The 17,705-nt window shown below is 34.7% G+C and overlaps 3 non-coding genes across 3 annotated transcripts; all 3 read left to right on the plus strand.

Annotated features, from left to right (window-relative positions):
- The first annotated feature begins 3,551 nt into the window (after window positions 1-3,551).
- Window positions 3,552-3,625, plus strand: TRNAY-AUA (transfer RNA tyrosine (anticodon AUA)). Its single transcript has one exon. It is a non-coding gene; the product is annotated as a tRNA-Tyr (tRNA).
- A 2,241-nt stretch (window positions 3,626-5,866) lies between these two features.
- TRNAS-ACU (transfer RNA serine (anticodon ACU)) lies at window positions 5,867-5,940 on the plus strand. Its single transcript has one exon. It is a non-coding gene; the product is annotated as a tRNA-Ser (tRNA).
- Window positions 5,941-9,369: 3,429 nt separating this feature from the next.
- Window positions 9,370-9,443, plus strand: TRNAS-ACU (transfer RNA serine (anticodon ACU)). Its single transcript has one exon. It is a non-coding gene; the product is annotated as a tRNA-Ser (tRNA).
- The last annotated feature ends 8,262 nt before the right edge of the window (window positions 9,444-17,705 follow it).

Below are 17,705 nucleotides of genomic sequence, written 5' to 3' on the forward strand. Positions count from 1 at the left end.
GAATGCTTATTAGCCTTTGTCAGTAAGAACTTTTGCAAAGTGTCTTTGTGGCGCAATCAGTTAGTGTGCATGGCTATTAACCAAAAGGTTGGTGGTTCAATCCCACCCAGGGACGTAATTGACCTTGTTATCAAATTTTGGTGATCTTTAAGTAGACAAGTCAAAATTTCAAATCCCCCTGTTCTGGTGTAGGGTACCTGGCCTTCTCTGATGTAATCAGAGTTAGATTTGATTCAGTGATTTTATAAAAACAGCTAGGAAGCACAATTTAGCAGTGGGTTGCAGAGAAAAAGAAATATGCTGGCAAAAAAAATCCAATTGAGTGATTAAACAGCTCTTAATTTTCTGGCTTTATTTTTATGCTAACAAATTTGTTCTCTGAAAAGTGTCCACAAAGCCAAGTCTCTGATTAACACCTTTGTAAGGATGGTTTTTAACCTATTACTAAATTAAACTTGCTTCATTGGAAAGGCAGCAAGATGCATCCTCATTTCAATGTCTACTGAAATAATACAGGTTGACACCAGGAAACATTAACGCCACTGCATCCTTGCTGCTTTCTCATGTGGAAGTCTGTTTAATGTGAAAACAAGGTGATATCTAATTAGCACACAGGTAAGGAATTAAGAAAATCTTTATTTAAGGGTGAAAATGTTTCTCACAAAATCGTTGCCCCAATGCATCATTGAAATTCAAGCTGGAAAGATGATTTTAATATATCACTTGTACATTTTGTATTGCTCTTCTGGTGACAATGTAGTTTGTTTTTGTCAATTACCCTTTTAATAATAGGGTAAAGAAAATTAAGTGGCTTTTTTAAAGAAAACTATACTGTCAATATACTATTAAAACAAATTAAAATGGTAAAAGTTATTGTACTTTAAGTAAAAATAAAAGAGCAAAAATATCAATCCCAGTTTTGATTACTTAAATTAACAAAAAAAAATGCATATAGCAAAGGATAGTTTCAATCTGCCTACCTCTGGGTTATGGGCCCAGCATGCTTCCATTGCAGTACTCTGCTGCACATGTAAGTGCAAGAGATCCTGAAGCACTCAGTCATCATGGGAAAGTACCAATGTGTTTCTTCGTTGGTTGATGGAAGAAACATCTTACAAAAACTCTCCAGATTATTGACTTTTTAAAGTTTTTCTAGGAAACGTTCTAGATGTATGCTTATTAGCCTTTGTCAGTATGCACTTTTTACAAAGTGTCTCTGTGGCGCAATCGGTTAGTGTGTCTGGCTACTAACAAAAGGTTGGTGGTTCAATCCCACCCAGGGACGTAATTGACCTTGTTATCAGATTTTGGTGATCTTTAAGTAGACAAGTCAAAATTTCAAACCCCCTGTTATGGTGTAGGGTACCTGGCCTTCTCTGATGTAATCAGAGTTAGATTTGATTCAGTGATTTTATAAAAACAGATAGGAAGCACAATTTAGCAGTGGGTTGCAGAGAAAAAGAAATATGCTGGCAAAAAAAATCCAATTGAGTGATTAAACAGCTCTTAATTTTCTGGCTTTATTTTTATGCTAACAAATTTGTTCTCTGAAAAGTGTCCACAAAGCCAAGTCTCTGATTAACACCTTTGTAAGGATGGTTTTTAACCTATTACTAAATTAAACTTGCTTCATTGGAAAGGCAGCAAGATGCATCCTCATTTCAATGTCTACTGAAATAATACAGGTTGACACCAGGAAACATTAACGCCACTGCATCCTTGCTGCTTTCTCATGTGGAAGTCTGTTTAATGTGAAAACAAGGTGATATATAATTAGCACACAGGTAAGGAATTAAGAAAATCTTTATTTAAGGGTGAAAATGTTTCTCACAAAATCGTTGCCCCAATGCATCATTGAAATTCAAGCTGGAAAGATGATTTTAATATATCACTTGTACATTTTGTATTGCTCTTCTGGTGACAATGTAGTTTGTTTTTGTCAATTACCATTTTAATAATAGGGTAAAGAAAATTAAGTGGATTTTTGAAAGAAAACATTACTGTCAATATACTATTAAAACAAATTAAAATGGTAAAAGTTATTGTACTTTAAGTAAAAATAAAAGAGCCAAAATATCAATCCCAGTTTTGGATTACTTTAATTAACAAAAAAAAATGCATATAGCAGAGGATAGTTTCAATCTGCCTACCGCTGGGTTATGGGCCCAGCATGCTTCTATTGCTGTACTCTGCTGCACATGTAAGTGCAAGAGATCCTGAAGCACTCACTCATCATGGGAAAGTACCAATGTGTTTCTTCGTTGGTTGATGGAAGAAACATTTTACAAAAACTCTCCAGATTATTGACTTTTTAAAGTTTTTCTAGGAAACGTTTTAGATGAATGCTTATTAGCCTTTGTCAGTAAGAACTTTTGCAAAGTGTCTTTGTGGCGCAATCAGTTAGTGTGCACGGCTATTAACCAAAAGGTTGGTGGTTCAATCCCACCCAGGGACGTAATTGACCTTGTTATCAGATTTTGGTGATCTTTAAGAAGACAAGTCAAAATTTCAAATCCCCCTTTTCTGGTGTAGGGTACCTGTCCTTCTCTGATGTAATCAGAGTTAGATTTGATTCAGTGATTTTATAAAAACAGCTAGGAAGCACAATTTAGCAGTGGGTTGCAGAGAAAAAGAAATATGCTGGCAAAAAAAATCCAATTGAGTGATTAAACAGCTCTTCATTTTCTGGCTTTATTTTTATGCTAACAAATTTGTTCTCTGAAAAGTGTCCACAAAGCCAAGTCTCTGATTAACACCTTTGTAAGGATGGTTTTTAACCTATTACTAAATTAAACTTGCTTCATTGGAAAGGCAGCAAGATGCATCCTCATTTCAATGTCTACTGAAATAATACAGGTTGACACCAGGAAACATTAACGCCACTGCATCCTTGCTGCTTTCTCATGTGGAAGTCTGTTTAATGTGAAAACAAGGTGATATCTAATTAGCACACAGGTAAGGAATTAAGAAAATCTTTATTTAAGGGTGAAAATGTTTCTCACAAAATCGTTGCCCCAATGCATCATTGAAATTCAAGCTGGAAAGATGATTTTAATATATCACTTGTACATTTTGTATTGCTCTTCTGGTGACAATGTAGTTTGTTTTTGTCAATTACCATTTTAATAATAGGGTAAAGAAAATTAAGTGGATTTTTGAAAGAAAACAATACTGTCAATATACTATTAAAACAAATTAAAATGGTAAAAGTTATTGTACTGTAAGTAAAAATAAAAGAGCCAACATATCAATCCCAGTTTTGGATTACTTTAATTAACAAAAAAAATGCATATAGCAGAGGATAGTTTCAATCTGCCTACCTCTGGGTTATGTGCCCAGCATGCTTCCATTGCTGTACTCTGCTGCACATGTAAGTGCAATAGATCCTGAAGCACTCACTCATCATGGGTAAGTACCAATGTGTTTCTTCGTTGGTTGATGGAAGAAACATTTTACAAAAACTCTCCAGATTATTGACTTTTTAAAGTTTTTCTAGGAAACGTTTTAGATGAATGCTTATTAGCCTTTGTCAGTAAATACTTTTGCAAAGTGTCTCTGTGGCGCAATCAGTTAGTGTGTATGGCTATAAACCAAAAGGTTGGTGGTTCAATCCCACCCAGGGACGTAATTGACCTTGTTATCAGATTTTGGTGATCTTTAAGTAGACAAGTCAAAATTTCAACCCCCCTCTTATGGTGTAGGGTACCTGGCCTTCTCTGATGTAATCAGAGTTAGATTTGATTCAGTGATTTTATAAAAACAGCTAGGAAGCACAATTTAGCAGTGGGTTACAGAGAAAAAGAAATATGCTGGCAAAAAAATCCAATTGAGTGATTAAACAGCTCTTCATTTTCTGGCTTTATTTTTATGCTAACAAATTTGTTCTCTGAAAAGTGTCCACAAAGCCAAGTCTCTGATTAACACCTTTGTAAGGATGGTTTTTCACCTATTACTAAATTAAACTTGCTTCATTGGAAAGGCAGCAAGATGCATCCTCATTTCAATGTCTACTGAAATAATACAGGTTGACACCAGGAAACATTAACGCCACGTGGAAGTCTGTTTAATGTGAAAACAAGGTGATATCTAATTAGCACACAGGTAAGGAATTAAGAAAATCTTTATTTAAGGGTGAAAATGTTTCTCACAAAATCGTTGCCCCAATGCATCATTGAAATTCAAGCTGGAAAGATGATTTTAATATATCACTTGTACATTTTGTATTGCTCTTCTGGTGACAATGTAGTTTGTTTTTGTCAATTACCATTTTAATAATAGGGTAAAGAAAATTAAGTGGATTTTTAAAAGAAAACAATACTTTCAATATACTATTAAAACAAATTAAAATGGTAAAAGTTATTGTACTTTAATGAAAAATAAAAGAGCAAAAATATCAATCCCAGTTTTGGATTACTTTAATTAACAAAAAAAATGCATATAGCAGAGGATAGTTTTAATCTGCCTACCTCTGGGTTATGGGCCCAGCATGCTTCCATTGCAGTACTCTGCTGCACATGTAAGTGCAAGAGATCCTGAAGCACTCACTCATCATGGGAAAGTACCAATGTGTTTCTTCGTTGGTGGATGGAAGAAACATCTTACAAAAACTCTCCAGATTATTGACTTTTTAAAGTTTTTCTAGGAAACGTTTTAGATGAATGCTTATTAGCCTTTGTCAGTATGTACTTTTGCAAAGTGTCTCTGTGGCGCAATCAGTTAGTGTGTACGGCTATAAACCAAAAGGTTGGTGGTTCAATCCCACCCAGGGACGTAATTGACCTTGTTATCAGATTTTGGTGATCTTTAAGTAGACAAGTCAAAATTTCAAACCCCCTGTTATGGTGTAGGGTACCTGGCCTTTTCTGATGTAATCAGAGTTAGATTTGATTCAGTGATTTAATAAAAACAGCTAGGAAGCACAATTTAGCAGTGGGTTGCAGAGAAAAAGAAATATGCTGGCAAAAAAAATCCATTTGAGTGATTAAACAGCTCTTCATTTTCTGGCTTTATTTTTATGCTAACAAATTTGTTCTTTGAAAAGTGTCCACAAAGCCAAGTCTCTGATTAACACCTTTGTAGGGATGGTTTTTCACCTATTACTAAATTAAACTTGCTTCATTGGAAAGGCAGCAAGATGCATCCTCATTTCAATGTCTACTGAAATAATACAGGTTGACACCAGGAAACATTAACGCCACTGCATCCTTGCTGCTTTCTCATGTAGAAGTCTGTTTAATGTGAAAACAAGGTGATATCTAATTAGCACACAGGTAAGGAATTAAGAAAATCTTTATTTAAGGGTGAAGATGTTTCTCACAAAATCGTTGCCCCAATGCATCATTGAAATTCAAGCTGGAAAGATGATTTTAATATATCACTTGAACATTTTGTATTGCTCTTCTGGTGACAATGTAGTTTGTTTTTGTCAATTACCCTTTTAATAATAGGGTAAAGAAAATTAAGTGGATTTTTTAAAGAAAACTATACTGTCAATATACTATTAAAACAAATTAAAATGGTAAAAGTTATTGTACTTTAAGTAAAAATAAAAGAGCAAAAATATCAATCCCAGTTTTGATTACTTAAATTAACAAAAAAAATGCATATAGCAAAGGATAGTTTCAATCTGCCTACCTCTGGGTTATGGGCCCAGCATGCTTCCATTGCAGTACTCTGCTGCACATGTAAGTGCAAGAGATCCTGAAGCACTCAGTCATCATGGGAAAGTACCAATGTGTTTCTTCGTTGGTTGATGGAAGAAACATCTTACAAAAACTCTCCAGATTATTGACTTTTTAAAGTTTTTCTAGGAAACGTTCTAGATGTATGCTTATTAGCCTTTGTCAGTATGTACTTTTTACAAAGTGTCTCTGTGGCGCAATCGGTTAGTGTGTTTGGCTACTAACCAAAAAGTTGGTGGTTCAATCCCACCCAGGGACGTAATTGACCTTGTTATCAGATTTTGGTGATCTTTAAGTAGACAAGTCAAAATTTCAAACCCCCTCTTATGGTGTAGGGTACCTGGCCTTCTCTGATGTAATCAGAGTTAGATTTGATTCACTGATTTTATAAAAACAGCTAGGAAGCACAATTTAGCAGTGGGTTGCAGAGAAAAAGAAATATGCTGGCAAAAAAATCCAATTGAGTGATTAAACAGCTCTTCATTTTCTGGCTTTATTTTTATGCTAACAAATTTGTTCTCTGAAAAGTGTCCACAAAGCCAAGTCTCTGATTAACACCTTTGTAGGGATGGTTTTTAACCTATTACTAAATTAAACTTGCTTCATTGGAAAGGCAGCAAGATGCATCCTCATTTCAATGTCTACTGAAATAATACGGGTTGACACCAGGAAACATTAACGCCACTGCATCCTTGCTGCTTTCTCATGTGGAAGTCTGTTTAATGTGAAAACAAGGTGATATCTAATTAGCACACAGGTAAGGAATTAAGAAAATCTTTATTTAAGGGTGAAAATGTTTCTCACAAAATCGTTGCCCCAATGCATCATTGAAATTCAAGCTGGAAAGATGATTTTAATATATCACTTGTACATTTTGTATTGCTCTTCTGGTGACAATGTAGTTTGTTTTTGTCAATTACCATTTTAATAATAGGGTAAAGAAAATTAAGTGGATTTTTGAAAGAAAACAATACTGTCAATATACTATTAAAACAAATTAAAATGGTAAAAGTTATTGTACTGTAAGTAAAAATAAAAGAGCCAACATATCAATCCCAGTTTTGGATTACTTTAATTAACAAAAAAAAATGCATATAGCAGAGGATAGTTTCAATCTGCCTACCTCTGGGTTATGTGCCCAGCATGCTTCCATTGCTGTACTCTGCTGCACATGTAAGTGCAATAGATCCTGAAGCACTCACTCATCATGGGAAAGTACCAATGTGTTTCTTCGTTGGTTGATGGAAGAAACATCTTACAAAAACTCTCCAGATTATTGACTTTTTAAAGTTTTTCTAGGAAACGTTTTAGATGAATGCTTATTAGCCTTTGTCAGTATGTTCTTTTGCAAAGTGTCTCTGTGGCGCAATCAGTTAGTGTGTATGGCTATTAATTAAAAGGTTGGTGGTTCAATCCCACCCAGTGACGTAATTGACCTTGTTATCAGATTTTGGTGATCTTTAAGTAGACAAGTCAAAATTTCAAACCCCCTCTTATGGTGTAGGGTACCTGGCCTTCTCTGATGTAATCAGAGTTAGATTTGATTCAGTGATTTTATAAAAACAGCTAGGAAGCACAATTTAGCAGTGGGTTGCAGAGAAAAAGAAATATGCTGGCAAAAAAATCCAATTGAGTGATTAAACAGCTCTTCATTTTCTGGCTTTATTTTTATGCTAACAAATTTGTTCTCTGAAAAGTGTCCACAAAGCCAAGTCTCTGATTAACACCTTTGTAAGGATGGTTTTTCACCTATTACTAAATTAAACTTGCTTCATTGGAAAGGCAGCAAGATGCATCCTCATTTCAATGTCTACTGAAATAATACAGGTTGACACCAGGAAACATTAACGCCACTGCATCCTTGCTGCTTTCTCATGTGGAAGTCTGTTTAATGTGAAAACAAGGTGATATCTAATTAGCACACAGGTAAGGAATTAAGAAAATCTTTATTTAAGGGTGAAAATGTTTCTCACAAAATCGTTGCCCCAATGCATCATTGAAATTCAAGCTGGAAAGATGATTTTAATATATCACTTGTACATTTTGTATTGCTCTTCTGGTGACAATGTAGTTTGTTTTTGTCAATTACCATTTTAATAATAGGGTAAAGAAAATTAAGTGGATTTTTAAAAGAAAATACTTTCAATATACTACTAAAACAAATTAAAATGGTAAAAGTTATTGTACTTTAATGAAAAATAAAAGAGCAAAAATATCAATCCCAGTTTTGGATTACTTTAATTAACAAAAAAAATGCATATAGCAGAGGATAGTTTTAATCTGCCTACCTCTGGGTTATGGGCCCAGCATGCTTCCATTGCAGTACTCTGCTGCACATGTAAGTACAAGAGATCCTGAAGCACTCACTCATCATGGGAAAGTACCAATGTGTTTCTTCGTTGGTGGATGGAAGAAACATCTTACAAAAACTCTCCAGATTATTGACTTTTTAAAGTTTTTCTAGGAAACGTTTTAGATGAATGCTTATTAGCCTTTGTCAGTATGTACTTTTGCAAAGTCTCTCTGTGGCGCAATCAGTTAGTGTGTACGGCTAAAAACAAAAAGGTTGGTGGTTCAATCCCACCCAGGGACGTAATTGACCTTGTTATCAGATTTTGGTGATCTTTAAGTAGACAAGTAAAAATTTCAAACCCCCTCTTATGGTGTAGGGTACCTGGCCTTCTCTGATGTAATCAGAGTTAGATTTGATTCAGTGATTTTATAAAAACAGCTAGGAAGCACAATTTAGCAGTGGGTTGCAGAGAAAAAGAAATATGCTGGCAAAAAAATCCAATTGAGTGATTAAACAGCTCTTCATTTTCTGGCTTTATTTTTATGCTAACAAATTTGTTCTCTGAAAAGTGTCCACAAAGCCAAGTCTCTGATTAACACCTTTGTAGGGATGGTTTTTCACCTATTACTAAATTTAATTTGCTTCATTGGAAAGGCAGCAAGATGCATCCTCATTTCAATGTCTACTGAAATAATACGGGTTGACACCAGGAAACATTAACGCCACAGCATCCTTGCTGCTTTCTCATGTGGAAGTCTGTTTAATGTGAAAACAAGGTGATATCTAATTAGCACACAGGTAAGGAATTAAGAAAATCTTTATTTAAGGGTGAAGATGTTTCTCACAAAATCGTTGCCCCAATGCATCATTGAAATTCAAGCTGGAAAGATGATTTTAATATATCACTTGTACATTTTGTATTGCTCTTCTGGTGACAATGTAGTTTGTTTTTGTCAATTACCCTTTTAATAATAGGGTAAAGAAAATTAAGTGGATTTTTTAAAGAAAACTATACTGTCAATATACTATTAAAACAAATTAAAATGGTAAAAGTTATTGTACTTTAAGTAAAAATAAAAGAGCAAAAATATCAATCCCAGTTTTGATTACTTAAATTAACAAAAAAAAATGCATATAGCAAAGGATAGTTTCAATCTGCCTACCTCTGGGTTATGGGCCCAGCATGCTTCCATTGCAGTACTCTGCTGCACATATAAGTGCAAGAGATCCTGAAGCACTCACTCATCATGGGAAAGTACCAATGTGTTTCTTCGTTGGTTGATGGAAGAAACATCTTACAAAAACTCTCCAGATTATTGACTTTTTAAAGTTTTTCTAGGAAACGTTCTAGATGTATGCTTATTAGCCTTTGTCAGTATATAATTTTTACTAAGTGTCTCTGTGGCGCAATTGGTTAGTGTGTCTGGCTACTAACCAAAAAGTTGGTGGTTCAATCCCACCCAGGGACGTAATTGACTTTGTTATCAGATTTTGGTGATCTTTAAGTAGACAAGTCAAAATTTCAAACCCCCTGTTATGGTGTAGGGTACCTGGCCTTCTCTGATGTAATCAGAGTTAGATTTGATTCAGTGATTTTATAAAAACAGATAGGAAGCACAATTTAGCAGTGGGTTGCAGAGAAAAAGAAATATGCTGGCAAAAAAAATCCAATTGAGTGATTAAACAGCTCTTCATTTTCTGGCTTTATTTTTATGCTAACAAATTTGTTCTCTGAAAAGTGTCCACAAAGCCAAGTCTCTGATTAACACCTTTGTAGGGATGGTTTTTCACCTATTACTAAATTAAACTTGCTTCATTGGAAAGGCAGCAAGATGCATCCTCATTTCAATTTCTACTGAAATAATACAGGTTGACACCAGGAAACATTAACGCCACTGCATCCTTGCTGCTTTCTCATGTAGAAGTCTGTTTAATGTGAAAACAAGGTGATATCTAATTAGCACACAGGTAAGGAATTAAGAAAATCTTTATTTAAGGGTGAAGATGTTTCTCACAAAATCGTTGCCCCAATGCATCATTGAAATTCAAGCTGGAAAGATGATTTTAATATATCACTTGTACATTTTGTATTGCTCTTCTGGTGACAATGTAGTTTGTTTTTGTCAATTACCCTTTTAATAATAGGGTAAAGAAAATTAAGTGGATTTTTTAAAGAAAACTATACTGTCAATATACTATTCAAACAAATTAAAATGGTAAAAGTTATTGTACTTCAAGTAAAAATAAAAGAGCAAAAATATCAATCCCAGTTTTGATTACTTAAATTAACAAAAAAAATGCATATAGCAAAGGATAGTTTCAATCTGCCTACCGCTGGGTTATGGGCCCAGCATGCTTCCATTGCTGTACTCTGCTGCACATGTAAGTGCAAGAGATCCTGAAGCACTCACTCATCATGGGAAAGTACCAATGTGTTTCTTCGTTGGTTGATGGAAGAAACATCTTACAAAAACTCTCCAGATTATTGACTTTTTTAAAATTTTTCAAGGAAACGTTTTAGATGAATGCTTATTAGCCTTTGTCAGTATGGACTTTTGCAAAGTGTCTCTGTTGCGCAATCAGTTAGTGTGTATGGCTATTAACCAAAAGGTTGGTGGTTCAATCCCACCCAGGGACGTAATTGACCTTGTTATCAGATTTTGGTGATCTTTAAGTAGACAAGTCAAAATTTCAAACCCCCTCTTATGGTGTAGGGTACCTGGCCTTCTCTGATGTAATCAGAGTTAGATTTGATTCAGTGATTTTATAAAAACAGCTAGGAAGCACAATTTAGCAGTGGGTTGCAGAGAAAAAGAAATATGCTGGCAAAAAAAATCCAATTGAGTGATTAAACAGCTCTTCATTTTCTGGCTTTATTTTTATGCTAACAAATTTGTTCTCTGAAAAGTGTCCACAAAGCCAAGTCTCTGATTAACACCTTTGTAGGGATGGTTTTTCACCTATTACTAAATTAAACTTGCTTCATTGGAAAGGCAGCAAGATGCATCCTCATTTCAATTTCTACTGAAATAATACAGGTTGACACCAGGAAACATTAACGCCACTGCATCCTTGCTGCTTTCTCATGTGGAAGTCTGTTTAATGTGAAAACAAGGTGATATCTAATTAGCACACAGGTAAGGAATTAAGAAAATCTTTATTTAAGGGTGAAGATGTTTCTCACAAAATCGTTGCCCCAATGCATCATTGAAATTCAAGCTGGAAAGATGATTTTAATATATCACTTGTACATTTTGTATTGCTCTTCTGGTGACAATGTAGTTTGTTTTTGTCAATTACCCTTTTAATAATAGGGTAAAGAAAATTAAGTGGATTTTTTAAAGAAAACTATACTGTCAATATACTATTCAAACAAATTAAAATGGTAAAAGTTATTGTACTTCAAGTAAAAATAAAAGAGCAAAAATATCAATCCCAGTTTTGATTACTTAAATTAACAAAAAAAATGCATATAGCAAAGGATAGTTTCAATCTGCCTACCGCTGGGTTATGGGCCCAGCATGCTTCCATTGCTGTACTCTGCTGCACATGTAAGTGCAAGAGATCCTGAAGCACTCACTCATCATGGGAAAGTACCAATGTGTTTCTTTGTTGGTGGATGGAAGAAACATCTTACAAAAACTCTCCAGATTATTGACTTTTTAAAGTTTTTCTAGGAAACGTTTTAAATGAATGCTTATTAGCCTATGTCAGTAAGTACTTTTGCAAAGTGTCTCTGTGGCGCAATCAGTTAGTGTGTACGGCTATAAACCAAAAGGTTAGTGGTTCAATCCCACCCAGGCACGTAATTGACCTTGTTATCAGATTTTGGTGATCTTTAAGTAGACAAGTCAAAATTTCAAACCCCCTCTTATGGTGTAGGGTACCTGGCCTTCTCTGATGTAATCAGAGTTAGATTTGATTCAGTGATTTTATAAAAACAGCTAGGAAGCACAATTTAGCAGTGGGTTGCAGAGAAAAAGAAATATGCTGGCAAAAAAATCCAATTGAGTGATTAAACAGCTCTTAATTTTCTGGCTTTATTTTTATGCTAACAAATTTGTTCTCTGAAAGTGTCCACAAAGCCAAGTCTCTGATTAACACATTTGTAGGGATGGTTTTTCACCTATTACTAAATTAAATTTGCTTCATTGGAAAGGCAGCAAGATGCATCCTCATTTCAATGTCTACTGAAATAATACGGGTTGACACCAGGAAACATTAACGGCACTGCATCCTTGCTGCTTTCTCATGTGGAAGTCTGTTTAATGTGAAAACAAGGTGATATCTAATTAGCACACAGGTAAGGAATTAAGAAAATCTTTATTTAAGGGTGAAGATGTTTCTCACAAAATCGTTGCCCCAATGCATCATTGAAATTCAAGCTGGAAATATGATTTTAATATATCACTTGTACATTTTGTATTGCTCTTCTGGTGACAATGTAGTTTGTTTTTGTCAATTACCATTTTAATAATAGGGTAAAGAAAATTAAGTGGATTTTTGAAAGAAAACAATACTGTCAATATACTATTAAAACAAATTAAAATGGTAAAAGTTATTGTACTTTAAGTAAAAATAAAAGAACCAAAATATCAATCCCAGTTTTGGATTACTTTAATTAACAAAAAAAAATGCATATAGCAGAGGATAGTTTCAATCTGCCTACCTCTGGGTTATGGGCCCAGCATGCTTCCATTGCAGTACTCTGCTGCACATATAAGTGCAAGAGATCCTGAAGCACTCACTCATCATGCGAAAGTACCAATGTGTTTCTTCGTTAGTTGATGGAAGAAACATCTTACAAAAACTCTCCAGATTATTGACTTTTTAAAGTTTTTCTAGGAAACGTTCTAGATGTATGCTTATTAGCCTTTGTCAGTATGTAATTTTTACAAAGTGTCTCTGTGGCGCAATTGGTTAGTGTGTCTGGCTACTAACCAAAAGGTTGGTGATTCAATCCCACCCAGGGACGTAATTGACCTTGTTATCAGATTTTGGTGATCTTTAAGTAGACAAGTCAAAATTTCAAACCCCCTGTTATGGTGTAGGGTACCTGGCCTTCTCTGATGTAATCAGAGTTAGATTTGATTCAAGGATTTTATAAAAACAGATAGGAAGCACAATTTAGCAGTGGGTTGCAGAGAAAAAGAAATATGCTGGCAAAAAAAATCCAATTGAGTGATTAAACAGCTCTTCATTTTCTGGCTTTATTTTTATGCTAACAAATTTGTTCTCTGAAAAGTGTCCACAAAGCCAAGTCTCTGATTAACACCTTTGTAGGGATGGTTTTTCACCTATTACTAAATTAAACTTGCTTCATTGGAAAGGCAGCAAGATGCATCCTCATTTCAATTTCTACTGAAATAATACAGGTTGACACCAGGAAACATTAACGCCACTGCATCCTTGCTGCTTTCTCATGTAGAAGTCTGTTTAATGTGAAAACAAGGTGATATCTAATTAGCACACAGGTAAGGAATTAAGAAAATCTTTATTTAAGGGTGAAGATGTTTCTCACAAAATCGTTGCCCCAATGCATCATTGAAATTCAAGCTGGAAAGATGATTTTAATATATCACTTGTACATTTTGTATTGCTCTTCTGGTGACAATGTAGTTTGTTTTTGTCAATTACCCTTTTAATAATAGGGTAAAGAAAATTAAGTGGATTTTTTAAAGAAAACTATACTGTCAATATACTATTCAAACAAATTAAAATGGTAAAAGTTATTGTACTTCAAGTAATATCAATCCCAGTTTTGATTACTTAAATTAACAAAAAAAATGCATATAGCAAAGGATAGTTTCAATCTGCCTACCGCTGGGTTATGGGCCCAGCATGCTTCCATTGCAGTACTCTGCTGCACATGTAAGTGCAAGAGATCCTGAAGCACTCACTCATCATGGGAAAGTACCAATGTGTTTCTTCGTTGGTTGATGGAAGAAACATCTTACAAAAACTCTCCAGATTATTGACTTTTTTAAAATTTTTCAAGGAAACGTTTTAGATGAATGCTTATTAGCCTTTGTCAGTATGGACTTTTGCAAAGTGTCTCTGTTGCGCAATCAGTTAGTGTGTATGGCTATTAACCAAAAGGTTGGTGGTTCAATCCCAACCAGGGACGTAATTGACCTTGTTATCAGATTTTGGTGATCTTTAAGTAGACAAGTCAAAATTTCAAACCCCCTCTTATGGTGTAGGGTACCTGGCCTTCTCTGATGTAATCAGAGTTAGATTTGATTCAGTGATTTTATAAAAACAGCTAGGAAGCACAATTTAGCAGTGGGTTGCAGAGAAAAAGAAATATGCTGGCAAAAAAAATCCAATTGAGTGATTAAACAGCTCTTCATTTTCTGGCTTTATTTTTATGCTAACAAATTTGTTCTCTGAAAAGTGTCCACAAAGCCAAGTCTCTGATTAACACCTTTGTAGGGATGGTTTTTCACCTATTACTAAATTAAACTTGCTTCATTGGAAAGGCAGCAAGATGCATCCTCATTTCAATTTCTACTGAAATAATACAGGTTGACACCAGGAAACATTAACGCCACTGCATCCTTGCTGCTTTCTCATGTGGAAGTCTGTTTAATGTGAAAACAAGGTGATATCTAATTAGCACACAGGTAAGGAATTAAGAAAATCTTTATTTAAGGGTGAAGATGTTTCTCACAAAATCGTTGCCCCAATGCATCATTGAAATTCAAGCTGGAAAGATGATTTTAATATATCACTTGTACATTTTGTATTGCTCTTCTGGTGACAATGTAGTTTGTTTTTGTCAATTACCCTTTTAATAATAGGGTAAAGAAAATTAAGTGGATTTTTTAAAGAAAACTATACTGTCAATATACTATTCAAACAAATTAAAATGGTAAAAGTTATTGTACTTCAAGTAAAAATAAAAGAGCAAAAATATCAATCCCAGTTTTGATTACTTAAATTAACAAAAAAAATGCATATAGCAAAGGATAGTTTCAATCTGCCTACCTCTGGGTTATTGGCCCAGCATGCTTCCATTGCTGTACTCTGCTGCACATGTAAGTGCAAGAGATCCTGAAGCACTCACTCATCATGGGAAAGTACCAATGTGTTTCTTCGTTGGTTGATGGAAGAAACATCTTACAAAAACTCTCCAGATTATTGACTTTTTAAAGTTTTTCAAGGAAACGTTTTAGATGAATGCTTATTAGCCTTTGTCAGTAGGAACTTTTGCAAAGTGTCTCTGTGGCGCAATCAGTTAGTGTGTATGGCTATTAACCAAAAGGTTGGTGGTTCAATCCCACCCAGGGACGTAATTGACCTTGTTATCAGATTTTGGTGATCTTTAAGTAGACAAGTCAAAATTTCAAACCCCCTCTTATGGTGTAGGGTACCTGGCCTTCTCTGATGTAATCAGAGTTAGATTTGATTCACTGATTTTATAAAAACAGCTAGGAAGCACAATTTAGCAGTGGGTTGCAGAGAAAAAGAAATATGCTGGCAAAAAAATCCAATTGAGTGATTAAACAGCTCTTCATTTTCTGGCTTTATTTTTATGCTAACAAATTTGTTCTCTGAAAAGTTTCCACAAAGCCAAGTCTCTGATTAACACCTTTGTAAGGATGGTTTTTCACCTATTACTAAATTAAACTTGCTTCATTGGAAAGGCAGCAAGATGCATCCTCATTTCAATGTCTACTGAAATAATACAGGTTGACACCAGGAAACATTAACGCCACTGCATCCTTGCTGCTTTCTCATGTGGAAGTCTGTTTAATGTGAAAACAAGGTGATATCTAATTAGCACACAGGTAAGGAATTAAGAAAATCTTTATTTAAGGGTGAAAATGTTTCTCACAAAATCGTTGCCCCAATGCATCATTGAAATTCAAGCTGGAAAGATGATTTTAATATATCACTTGTACATTTTGTATTGCTCTTCTGGTGACAATGTAGTTTGTTTTTGTCAATTACCATTTTAATAATAGGGTAAAGAAAATTAAGTGGATTTTTAAAAGAAAACAAGACTTTCAATATACTATTAAAACAAATTAAAATGGTAAAAGTTATTGTACTTTAATGAAAAATAAAAGAGCAAAAATATCAATCCCAGTTTTGGATTACTTTAATTAACAAAAAAAATGCATATAGCAGAGGATAGTTTTAATCTGCCTACCTCTGGGTTATGGGCCCAGCATGCTTCCATTGCAGTACTCTGCTGCACATGTAAGTGCAAGAGATCCTGAAGCACTCACTCATCATGGGAAAGTACCAATGTGTTTCTTTGTTGGTGGATGGAAGAAACATCTTACAAAAACTCTCCAGATTATTGACTTTTTAAAGTTTTTCTAGGAAACGTTTTAAATGAATGCTTATTAGCCTATGTCAGTAAGTACTTTTGCAAAGTGTCTCTGTGGCGCAATCAGTTAGTGTGTACGGCTATAAACCAAAAGGTTGGTGGTTCAATCCCACCCAGGCACGTAATTGACCTTGTTATCAGATTTTGGTGATCTTTAAGTAGACAAGTCAAAATTTCAAACCCCCTCTTATGGTGTAGGGTACCTGGCCTTCTCTGATGTAATCAGAGTTAGATTTGATTCAGTGATTTTATAAAAACAGCTAGGAAGCACAATTTAGCAGTGGGTTGCAGAGAAAAAGAAATATGCTGGCAAAAAAATCCAATTGAGTGATTAAACAGCTCTTAATTTTCTGGCTTTATTTTTATGCTAACAAATTTGTTCTCTGAAAAGTGTCCACAAAGCCAAGTCTCTGATTAACACATTTGTAGGGATGGTTTTTCACCTATTACTAAATTAAATTTGCTTCATTGGAAAGGCAGCAAGATGCATCCTCATTTCAATGTCTACTGAAATAATACGGGTTGACACCAGGAAACATTAACGCCACTGCATCCTTGCTGCTTTCTCATGTGGAAGTCTGTTTAATGTGAAAACAAGGTGATATCTAATTAGCACACAGGTAAGGAATTAAGAAAATCTTTATTTAAGGGTGAAGATGTTTCTCACAAAATCGTTGCCCCAATGCATCATTGAAATTCAAGCTGGAAAGATGATTTTAATATATCACTTGTACATTTTGTATTGCTCTTCTGGTGACAATGTAGTTTGTTTTTGTCAATTACCATTTTAATAATAGGGTAAAGAAAATTAAGTGGATTTTTGAAAGAAAACAATACTGTCAATATACTATTAACACAAATTAAAATGGTAAAAGTTATTGTACTTTAAGTAAAAATAAAAGAACCAAAATATCAATCCCAGTTTTGGATTACTTTAATTAACAAAAAAAAAATGCATATAGCAGAGGATAGTTTCAATCTGCCTACCTCTGGGTTATGGGCCCAGCATGCTTCCATTGCAGTACTCTGCTGCACATATAAGTGCAAGAGATCCTGAAGCACTCACTCATCATGGGAAAGTACCAATGTGTTTCTTCGTTGGTTGATGGAAGAAACATCTTACAAAAACTCTCCAGATTATTGACTTTTTAAAGTTTTTCTAGGAAACGTTCTAGATGTATGCTTATTAGCCTTTGTCAGTATGTAATTTTTACAAAGTGTCTCTGTGGCGCAATTGGTTAGTGTGTCTGGCTACTAACCAAAAGGTTGATGATTCAATCCCACCCAGGGACGTAATTGACCTTGTTATCAGATTTTGGTGATCTTTAAGTAGACAAGTCAAAATTTCAAACCCCCTGTTATGGTGTAGGGTACCTGGCCTTCTCTGATG

The sequence above is a fragment of the Pseudophryne corroboree genome, chromosome 8 (genome assembly GCF_028390025.1).
Source record: "Pseudophryne corroboree isolate aPseCor3 chromosome 8, aPseCor3.hap2, whole genome shotgun sequence".
In the NCBI taxonomy this organism is placed as follows: domain Eukaryota; kingdom Metazoa; phylum Chordata; class Amphibia; order Anura; family Myobatrachidae; genus Pseudophryne; species Pseudophryne corroboree.